Source organism: Salvelinus alpinus, chromosome 22 (assembly GCF_045679555.1).
Source record: "Salvelinus alpinus chromosome 22, SLU_Salpinus.1, whole genome shotgun sequence".
In the NCBI taxonomy this organism is placed as follows: Eukaryota; Metazoa; Chordata; class Actinopteri; order Salmoniformes; family Salmonidae; genus Salvelinus; species Salvelinus alpinus.
Genome location: NC_092107.1, coordinates 27,407,478 through 27,417,101, shown reverse-complemented (window position 1 = coordinate 27,417,101; position 9,624 = coordinate 27,407,478). Strand labels below are relative to the sequence as shown.

Here is a 9,624-nt window from a genome sequence, read left to right as displayed (position 1 = left end):
AAAAAAAATGTCTTTGATGAAATGGCTCGTTGGTCTAGGGGTATGATTCTCGCTTTGGGTGCGAGAGGTCCCGGGTTCAAATCCCGGACGAGCCCTTTAACAGTCTGAGACAGGCGGATCTTTGGCTACTGGTTGGAGGGTGCAACTGCCATCCCTGGAGTGCAGGACGAGGTGGCTGAGTGATTAAGGCAATGGACTGCTAATCATTTGTGCTTTGCACAAGTGGCTTCAACATTGCACAACTTTTATTCATTTCTTCCTTGATTAAAAATCTGTAATTTTAACCGGTACTGGTTACCTTCAGACGAGTCCTGTGACACTTGTGGGGGTCGTAGAGCAAAACTGAGAACGGCATTGTGTTTGTTAGAGTCTCCCCTTTCCATAGAATGGTCAAACAATTTTGTTGGTCAAACCGTTCGGAAGCTACAGACATTTATGGGGATTCCAATGGGGATTTTATCATTTATTCACATACCGGTGCGTCAATCGGCTCAAATTCAATGAGCTCCAATTCGTTTTGATGTCTTCTTTTTCAACTTCAAAATCTTCATTTAGCTCTTCTTCATTTGTTTCTTGCTGTTACAGAAAATGAAAATTGAATCTGAAAGACTCGGCAGATGAATTACAGAGGATTTGAACTGAAACCTGGTCAACTGCTTGGAAGACAGCTATGCTCACAAGTATACCAACAAAACTCACGTGATTCACTGTGGCCTGGCACCATCGACAAGTCAATCCATATCCTCACCGTCATTGCTGGCGACAGCAAAAAAAATGTCTTTGATGAAATGGCTCGTTGGTCTAGGGGTATGATTCTCGCTTTGGGTGCGAGAGGTCCCGGGTTCAAATCCCGGACGAGCCCTTTAACAGTCTGAGACAGGCGGATCTTTGGCTACTGGTTGGAGGGTGCAACTGCCATCCCTGGAGTGCAGGACGAGGTGGCTGAGTGATTAAGGCAATGGACTGCTAATCATTTGTGCTTTGCACAAGTGGCTTCAACATTGCACAACTTTTATTCATTTCTTCCTTGATTAAAAATCTGTAATTTTAACCGGTACTGGTTACCTTCAGACGAGTCCTGTGACACTTGTGGGGGTCGTAGAGCAAAACTGAGAACGGCATTGTGTTTGTTAGAGTCTCCCCTTTCCATAGAATGGTCAAACAATTTTGTTGGTCAAACCGTTCGGAAGCTACAGACATTTATGGGGATTCCAATGGGGATTTTATCATTTATTCACATACCGGTGCGTCAATCGGCTCAAATTCAATGAGCTCCAATTCGTTTTGATGTCTTCTTTTTCAACTTCAAAATCTTCATTTAGCTCTTCTTCATTTGTTTCTTGCTGTTACAGAAAATGAAAATTGAATCTGAAAGACTCGGCAGATGAATTACAGAGGATTTGAACTGAAACCTGGTCAACTGCTTGGAAGACAGCTATGCTCACAAGTATACCAACAAAACTCACGTGATTCACTGTGGCCTGGCACCATCGACAAGTCAATCCATATCCTCACCGTCATTGCTGGCGACAGCAAAAAAAATGTCTTTGATGAAATGGCTCGTTGGTCTAGGGGTATGATTCTCGCTTTGGGTGCGAGAGGTCCCGGGTTCAAATCCCGGACGAGCCCTTTAACAGTCTGAGACAGGCGGATCTTTGGCTACTGGTTGGAGGGTGCAACTGCCATCCCTGGAGTGCAGGACGAGGTGGCTGAGTGATTAAGGCAATGGACTGCTAATCATTTGTGCTTTGCACAAGTGGCTTCAACATTGCACAACTTTTATTCATTTCTTCCTTGATTAAAAATCTGTAATTTTAACCGGTACTGGTTACCTTCAGACGAGTCCTGTGACACTTGTGGGGGTCGTAGAGCAAAACTGAGAACGGCATTGTGTTTGTTAGAGTCTCCCCTTTCCATAGAATGGTCAAACAATTTTGTTGGTCAAACCGTTCGGAAGCTACAGACATTTATGGGGATTCCAATGGGGATTTTATCATTTATTCACATACCGGTGCGTCAATCGGCTCAAATTCAATGAGCTCCAATTCGTTTTGATGTCTTCTTTTTCAACTTCAAAATCTTCATTTAGCTCTTCTTCATTTGTTTCTTGCTGTTACAGAAAATGAAAATTGAATCTGAAAGACTCGGCAGATGAATTACAGAGGATTTGAACTGAAACCTGGTCAACTGCTTGGAAGACAGCTATGCTCACAAGTATACCAACAAAACTCACGTGATTCACTGTGGCCTGGCACCATCGACAAGTCAATCCATATCCTCACCGTCATTGCTGGCGACAGCAAAAAAAATGTCTTTGATGAAATGGCTCGTTGGTCTAGGGGTATGATTCTCGCTTTGGGTGCGAGAGGTCCCGGGTTCAAATCCCGGACGAGCCCTTTAACAGTCTGAGACAGGCGGATCTTTGGCTACTGGTTGGAGGGTGCAACTGCCATCCCTGGAGTGCAGGACGAGGTGGCTGAGTGATTAAGGCAATGGACTGCTAATCATTTGTGCTTTGCACAAGTGGCTTCAACATTGCACAACTTTTATTCATTTCTTCCTTGATTAAAAATCTGTAATTTTAACCGGTACTGGTTACCTTCAGACGAGTCCTGTGACACTTGTGGGGGTCGTAGAGCAAAACTGAGAACGGCATTGTGTTTGTTAGAGTCTCCCCTTTCCATAGAATGGTCAAACAATTTTGTTGGTCAAACCGTTCGGAAGCTACAGACATTTATGGGGATTCCAATGGGGATTTTATCATTTATTCACATACCGGCTGCGTCAATCGGCTCAAATTCAATGAGCTCCAATTCGTTTTGATGTCTTCTTTTTCAACTTCAAAATCTTCATTTAGCTCTTCTTCATTTGTTTCTTGCTGTTACAGAAAATGAAAATTGAATCTGAAAGACTCGGCAGATGAATTACAGAGGATTTGAACTGAAACCTGGTCAACTGCTTGGAAGACAGCTATGCTCACAAGTATACCAACAAAACTCACGTGATTCACTGTGGCCTGGCACCATCGACAAGTCAATCCATATCCTCACCGTCATTGCTGGCGACAGCAAAAAAAATGTCTTTGATGAAATGGCTCGTTGGTCTAGGGGTATGATTCTCGCTTTGGGTGCGAGAGGTCCCGGGTTCAAATCCCGGACGAGCCCTTTAACAGTCTGAGACAGGCGGATCTTTGGCTACTGGTTGGAGGGTGCAACTGCCATCCCTGGAGTGCAGGACGAGGTGGCTGAGTGATTAAGGCAATGGACTGCTAATCATTTGTGCTTTGCACAAGTGGCTTCAACATTGCACAACTTTTATTCATTTCTTCCTTGATTAAAAATCTGTAATTTTAACCGGTACTGGTTACCTTCAGACGAGTCCTGTGACACTTGTGGGGGTCGTAGAGCAAAACTGAGAACGGCATTGTGTTTGTTAGAGTCTCCCCTTTCCATAGAATGGTCAAACAATTTTGTTGGTCAAACCGTTCGGAAGCTACAGACATTTATGGGGATTCCAATGGGGATTTTATCATTTATTCACATACCGGTGCGTCAATCGGCTCAAATTCAATGAGCTCCAATTCGTTTTGATGTCTTCTTTTTCAACTTCAAAATCTTCATTTAGCTCTTCTTCATTTGTTTCTTGCTGTTACAGAAAATGAAAATTGAATCTGAAAGACTCGGCAGATGAATTACAGAGGATTTGAACTGAAACCTGGTCAACTGCTTGGAAGACAGCTATGCTCACAAGTATACCAACAAAACTCACGTGATTCACTGTGGCCTGGCACCATCGACAAGTCAATCCATATCCTCACCGTCATTGCTGGCGACAGCAAAAAAAATGTCTTTCATGAAATGGCTCGTTGGTCTAGGGTTATGATTCTCGCTTTGGGTGCGAGAGGTCCCGGGTTCAAATCCCGGACGAGCCCTTTAACAGTCTGAGACAGGCGGATCTTTGGCTACTGGTTGGAGGGTGCAACTGCCATCCCTGTGGTGCAGGACGAGGTGGCTGAGTGATTAAGGCAATGGACTGCTAATCATTTGTGCTTTGCACAAGTGGCTTCAACATTGCACAAATTTTATTCATTTCTTCCTTGATTAAAAATCTGTAATTTTAACCGGTACTGGTTACCTTCAGACGAGTCCTGTGACACTTGTGGGGGTCGTAGAGCAAAACTGAGAACGGCATTGTGTTTGATAGAGTCTCCCCTTTCCATAGAATGGTCAAACAATTTTGTTGGTCAAACCGTTCGGAAGCTACAGACATTTATGGGGATTCCAATGGGGATTTTATCATTTATTCACATACCGGTGCGTCAATCGGCTCAAATTCAATGAGCTCCAATTCGTTTTGATGTCTTCTTTTTCAACTTCAAAATCTTCATTTAGCTCTTCTTCATTTGTTTCTTGCTGTTACAGAAAATGAAAATTGAATCTGAAAGACTCGGCAGATGAATTACAGAGGATTTGAACTGAAACCTGGTCAACTGCTTGGAAGACAGCTATGCTCACAAGTATACCAACAAAACTCACGTGATTCACTGTGGCCTGGCACCATCGACAAGTCAATCCATATCCTCACCGTCATTGCTGGCGACAGCAAAAAAATGTCTTTCATGAAATGGCTCGTTGGTCTAGGGTTATGATTCTCGCTTTGGGTGCGAGAGGTCCCGGGTTCAAATCCCGGACGAGCCCTTTAACAGTCTGAGACAGGTGGATCTTTGACTCCTGGTTGGAGGGTGCAACTGCCATCCCTGGAGTGCAGGACGAGGTGGCTGAGTGATTAAGGCAATGGACTGCTAATCATTTGTGCTTTGCACAAGTGGCTTCAACATTGCACAACTTTTATTCATTTCTTCCTTGATTAAAAATCTGTAATTTTAACCGGTACTGGTTACCTTCAGACGAGTCCTGTGACACTTGTGGGGGTCGTAGAGCAAAACTGAGAACGGCATTGTGTTTGTTAGAGTCTCCCCTTTCCATAGAATGGTCAAACAATTTTGTTGGTCAAACCGTTCGGAAGCTACAGACATTTATGGGGATTCCAATGGGGATTTTATCATTTATTCACATACCGGCTGCGTCAATCGGCTCAAATTCAATGAGCTCCAATTCGTTTTGATGTCTTCTTTTTCAACTTCAAAATCTTCATTTAGCTCTTCTTCATTTGTTTCTTGCTGTTACAGAAAATGAAAATTGAATCTGAAAGACTCGGCAGATGAATTACAGAGGATTTGAACTGAAACCTGGTCAACTGCTTGGAAGACAGCTATGCTCACAAGTATACCAACAAAACTCACGTGATTCACTGTGGCCTGGCACCATCGACAAGTCAATCCATATCCTCACCGTCATTGCTGGCGACAGCAAAAAAAATGTCTTTGATGAAATGGCTCGTTGGTCTAGGGGTAATGATTCTCGCTTTGGGTGCGAGAGGTCCCGGGTTCAAATCCCGGACGAGCCCTTTAACAGTCTGAGACAGGCGGATCTTTGGCTACTGGTTGGAGGGTGCAACTGCCATCCCTGGAGTGCAGGACGAGGTGGCTGAGTGATTAAGGCAATGGACTGCTAATCATTTGTGCTTTGCACAAGTGGCTTCAACATTGCACAACTTTTATTCATTTCTTCCTTGATTAAAAATCTGTAATTTTAACCGGTACTGGTTACCTTCAGACGAGTCCTGTGACACTTGTGGGGGCCGTAGAGCAAAACTGAGAACGGCATTGTGTTTGTTAGAGTCTCCCCTTTCCATAGAATGGTCAAACAATTTTGTTGGTCAAACCGTTCGGAAGCTACAGACATTTATGGGGATTCCAATGGGGATTTTATCATTTATTCACATACCGGCTGCGTCAATCGGCTCAAATTCAATGAGCTCCAATTCGTTTTGATGTCTTCTTTTTCAACTTCAAAATCTTCATTTAGCTCTTCTTCATTTGTTTCTTGCTGTTACAGAAAATGAAAATTGAATCTGAAAGACTCGGCAGATGAATTACAGAGGATTTGAACTGAAACCTGGTCAACTGCTTGGAAGACAGCTATGCTCACAAGTATACCAACAAAACTCACGTGATTCACTGTGGCCTGGCACCATCGACAAGTCAATCCATATCCTCACCGTCATTGCTGGCGACAGCAAAAAAAATGTCTTTGATGAAATGGCTCGTTGGTCTAGGGGTAATGATTCTCGCTTTGGGTGCGAGAGGTCCCGGGTTCAAATCCCGGACGAGCCCTTTAACAGTCTGAGACAGGCGGATCTTTGGCTACTGGTTGGAGGGTGCAACTGCCATCCCTGGAGTGCAGGACGAGGTGGCTGAGTGATTAAGGCAATGGACTGCTAATCATTTGTGCTTTGCACAAGTGGCTTCAACATTGCACAACTTTTATTCATTTCTTCCTTGATTAAAAATCTGTAATTTTAACCGGTACTGGTTACCTTCAGACGAGTCCTGTGACACTTGTGGGGGTCGTAGAGCAAAACTGAGAACGGCATTGTGTTTGTTAGAGTCTCCCCTTTCCATAGAATGGTCAAACAATTTTGTTGGTCAAACCGTTCGGAAGCTACAGACATTTATGGGGATTCCAATGGGGATTTTATCATTTATTCACATACCGGTGCGTCAATCGGCTCAAATTCAATGAGCTCCAATTCGTTTTGATGTCTTCTTTTTCAACTTCAAAATCTTCATTTAGCTCTTCTTCATTTGTTTCTTGCTGTTACAGAAAATGAAAATTGAATCTGAAAGACTCGGCAGATGAATTACAGAGGATTTGAACTGAAACCTGGTCAACTGCTTGGAAGACAGCTATGCTCACAAGTATACCAACAAAACTCACGTGATTCACTGTGGCCTGGCACCATCGACAAGTCAATCCATATCCTCACCGTCATTGCTGGCGACAGCAAAAAAAATGTCTTTGATGAAATGGCTCGTTGGTCTAGGGGTAATGATTCTCGCTTTGGGTGCGAGAGGTCCCGGGTTCAAATCCCGGACGAGCCCTTTAACAGTCTGAGACAGGCGGATCTTTGGCTACTGGTTGGAGGGTGCAACTGCCATCCCTGGAGTGCAGGACGAGGTGGCTGAGTGATTAAGGCAATGGACTGCTAATCATTTGTGCTTTGCACAAGTGGCTTCAACATTGCACAACTTTTATTCATTTCTTCCTTGATTAAAAATCTGTAATTTTAACCGGTACTGGTTACCTTCAGACGAGTCCTGTGACACTTGTGGGGGTCGTAGAGCAAAACTGAGAACGGCATTGTGTTTGTTAGAGTCTCCCCTTTCCATAGAATGGTCAAACAATTTTGTTGGTCAAACCGTTCGGAAGCTACAGACATTTATGGGGATTCCAATGGGGATTTTATCATTTATTCACATACCGGTGCGTCAATCGGCTCAAATTCAATGAGCTCCAATTCGTTTTGATGTCTTCTTTTTCAACTTCAAAATCTTCATTTAGCTCTTCTTCATTTGTTTCTTGCTGTTACAGAAAATGAAAATTGAATCTGAAAGACTCGGCAGATGAATTACAGAGGATTTGAACTGAAACCTGGTCAACTGCTTGGAAGACAGCTATGCTCACAAGTATACCAACAAAACTCACGTGATTCACTGTGGCCTGGCACCATCGACAAGTCAATCCATATCCTCACCGTCATTGCTGGCGACAGCAAAAAAAATGTCTTTGATGAAATGGCTCGTTGGTCTAGGGGTATGATTCTCGCTTTGGGTGCGAGAGGTCCCGGGTTCAAATCCCGGACGAGCCCTTTAACAGTCTGAGACAGGCGGATCTTTGGCTACTGGTTGGAGGGTGCAACTGCCATCCCTGGAGTGCAGGACGAGGTGGCTGAGTGATTAAGGCAATGGACTGCTAATCATTTGTGCTTTGCACAAGTGGCTTCAACATTGCACAACTTTTATTCATTTCTTCCTTGATTAAAAATCTGTAATTTTAACCGGTACTGGTTACCTTCAGACGAGTCCTGTGACACTTGTGGGGGTCGTAGAGCAAAACTGAGAACGGCATTGTGTTTGTTAGAGTCTCCCCTTTCCATAGAATGGTCAAACAATTTTGTTGGTCAAACCGTTCGGAAGCTACAGACATTTATGGGGATTCCAATGGGGATTTTATCATTTATTCACATACCGGCTGCGTCAATCGGCTCAAATTCAATGAGCTCCAATTCGTTTTGATGTCTTCTTTTTCAACTTCAAAATCTTCATTTAGCTCTTCTTCATTTGTTTCTTGCTGTTACAGAAAATGAAAATTGAATCTGAAAGACTCGGCAGATGAATTACAGAGGATTTGAACTGAAACCTGGTCAACTGCTTGGAAGACAGCTATGCTCACAAGTATACCAACAAAACTCACGTGATTCACTGTGGCCTGGCACCATCGACAAGTCAATCCATATCCTCACCGTCATTGCTGGCGACAGCAAAAAAAATGTCTTTGATGAAATGGCTCGTTGGTCTAGGGGTATGATTCTCGCTTTGGGTGCGAGAGGTCCCGGGTTCAAATCCCGGACGAGCCCTTTAACAGTCTGAGACAGGCGGATCTTTGGCTACTGGTTGGAGGGTGCAACTGCCATCCCTGGAGTGCAGGACGAGGTGGCTGAGTGATTAAGGCAATGGACTGCTAATCATTTGTGCTTTGCACAAGTGGCTTCAACATTGCACAACTTTTATTCATTTCTTCCTTGATTAAAAATCTGTAATTTTAACCGGTACTGGTTACCTTCAGACGAGTCCTGTGACACTTGTGGGGGTCGTAGAGCAAAACTGAGAACGGCATTGTGTTTGTTAGAGTCTCCCCTTTCCATAGAATGGTCAAACAATTTTGTTGGTCAAACCGTTCGGAAGCTACAGACATTTATGGGGATTCCAATGGGGATTTTATCATTTATTCACATACCGGTGCGTCAATCGGCTCAAATTCAATGAGCTCCAATTCGTTTTGATGTCTTCTTTTTCAACTTCAAAATCTTCATTTAGCTCTTCTTCATTTGTTTCTTGCTGTTACAGAAAATGAAAATTGAATCTGAAAGACTCGGCAGATGAATTACAGAGGATTTGAACTGAAACCTGGTCAACTGCTTGGAAGACAGCTATGCTCACAAGTATACCAACAAAACTCACGTGATTCACTGTGGCCTGGCACCATCGACAAGTCAATCCATATCCTCACCGTCATTGCTGGCGACAGCAAAAAAAATGTCTTTGATGAAATGGCTCGTTGGTCTAGGGGTATGATTCTCGCTTTGGGTGCGAGAGGTCCCGGGTTCAAATCCCGGACGAGCCCTTTAACAGTCTGAGACAGGCGGATCTTTGGCTACTGGTTGGAGGGTGCAACTGCCATCCCTGGAGTGCAGGACGAGGTGGCTGAGTGATTAAGGCAATGGACTGCTAATCATTTGTGCTTTGCACAAGTGGCTTCAACATTGCACAACTTTTATTCATTTCTTCCTTGATTAAAAATCTGTAATTTTAACCGGTACTGGTTACCTTCAGACGAGTCCTGTGACACTTGTGGGGGTCGTAGAGCAAAACTGAGAACGGCATTGTGTTTGTTAGAGTCTCCCCTTTCCATAGAATGGTCAAACAATTTTGTTGGTCAAACC

The 9,624-nt window shown here is 43.8% G+C and overlaps 13 non-coding genes across 13 annotated transcripts; all 13 read left to right on the top strand.

The window, feature by feature from the left end:
- The first annotated feature begins 23 nt into the window (after positions 1–23).
- trnap-ugg (transfer RNA proline (anticodon UGG)) lies at positions 24–95 on the top strand. Its single transcript has one exon. It is a non-coding gene; the product is annotated as a tRNA-Pro (tRNA).
- A 695-nt stretch (positions 96–790) lies between these two features.
- On the top strand, positions 791–862 carry trnap-ugg (transfer RNA proline (anticodon UGG)). The gene has a single exon. It is a non-coding gene; the product is annotated as a tRNA-Pro (tRNA).
- A 695-nt stretch (positions 863–1,557) lies between these two features.
- trnap-ugg (transfer RNA proline (anticodon UGG)) lies at positions 1,558–1,629 on the top strand. Its single transcript has one exon. It is a non-coding gene; the product is annotated as a tRNA-Pro (tRNA).
- A 695-nt stretch (positions 1,630–2,324) lies between these two features.
- Positions 2,325–2,396, top strand: trnap-ugg (transfer RNA proline (anticodon UGG)). Its single transcript has one exon. It is a non-coding gene; the product is annotated as a tRNA-Pro (tRNA).
- Positions 2,397–3,092: 696 nt separating this feature from the next.
- trnap-ugg (transfer RNA proline (anticodon UGG)) lies at positions 3,093–3,164 on the top strand. The gene has a single exon. It is a non-coding gene; the product is annotated as a tRNA-Pro (tRNA).
- A 695-nt stretch (positions 3,165–3,859) lies between these two features.
- Positions 3,860–3,931, top strand: trnap-ugg (transfer RNA proline (anticodon UGG)). The gene has a single exon. It is a non-coding gene; the product is annotated as a tRNA-Pro (tRNA).
- Positions 3,932–4,625: 694 nt separating this feature from the next.
- On the top strand, positions 4,626–4,697 carry trnap-ugg (transfer RNA proline (anticodon UGG)). The gene has a single exon. It is a non-coding gene; the product is annotated as a tRNA-Pro (tRNA).
- Positions 4,698–5,393: 696 nt separating this feature from the next.
- trnap-ugg (transfer RNA proline (anticodon UGG)) lies at positions 5,394–5,466 on the top strand. Its single transcript has one exon. It is a non-coding gene; the product is annotated as a tRNA-Pro (tRNA).
- Positions 5,467–6,162: 696 nt separating this feature from the next.
- On the top strand, positions 6,163–6,235 carry trnap-ugg (transfer RNA proline (anticodon UGG)). Its single transcript has one exon. It is a non-coding gene; the product is annotated as a tRNA-Pro (tRNA).
- Positions 6,236–6,930: 695 nt separating this feature from the next.
- On the top strand, positions 6,931–7,003 carry trnap-ugg (transfer RNA proline (anticodon UGG)). The gene has a single exon. It is a non-coding gene; the product is annotated as a tRNA-Pro (tRNA).
- Positions 7,004–7,698: 695 nt separating this feature from the next.
- Positions 7,699–7,770, top strand: trnap-ugg (transfer RNA proline (anticodon UGG)). Its single transcript has one exon. It is a non-coding gene; the product is annotated as a tRNA-Pro (tRNA).
- Positions 7,771–8,466: 696 nt separating this feature from the next.
- Positions 8,467–8,538, top strand: trnap-ugg (transfer RNA proline (anticodon UGG)). The gene has a single exon. It is a non-coding gene; the product is annotated as a tRNA-Pro (tRNA).
- Positions 8,539–9,233: 695 nt separating this feature from the next.
- trnap-ugg (transfer RNA proline (anticodon UGG)) lies at positions 9,234–9,305 on the top strand. The gene has a single exon. It is a non-coding gene; the product is annotated as a tRNA-Pro (tRNA).
- The last annotated feature ends 319 nt before the right edge of the window (positions 9,306–9,624 follow it).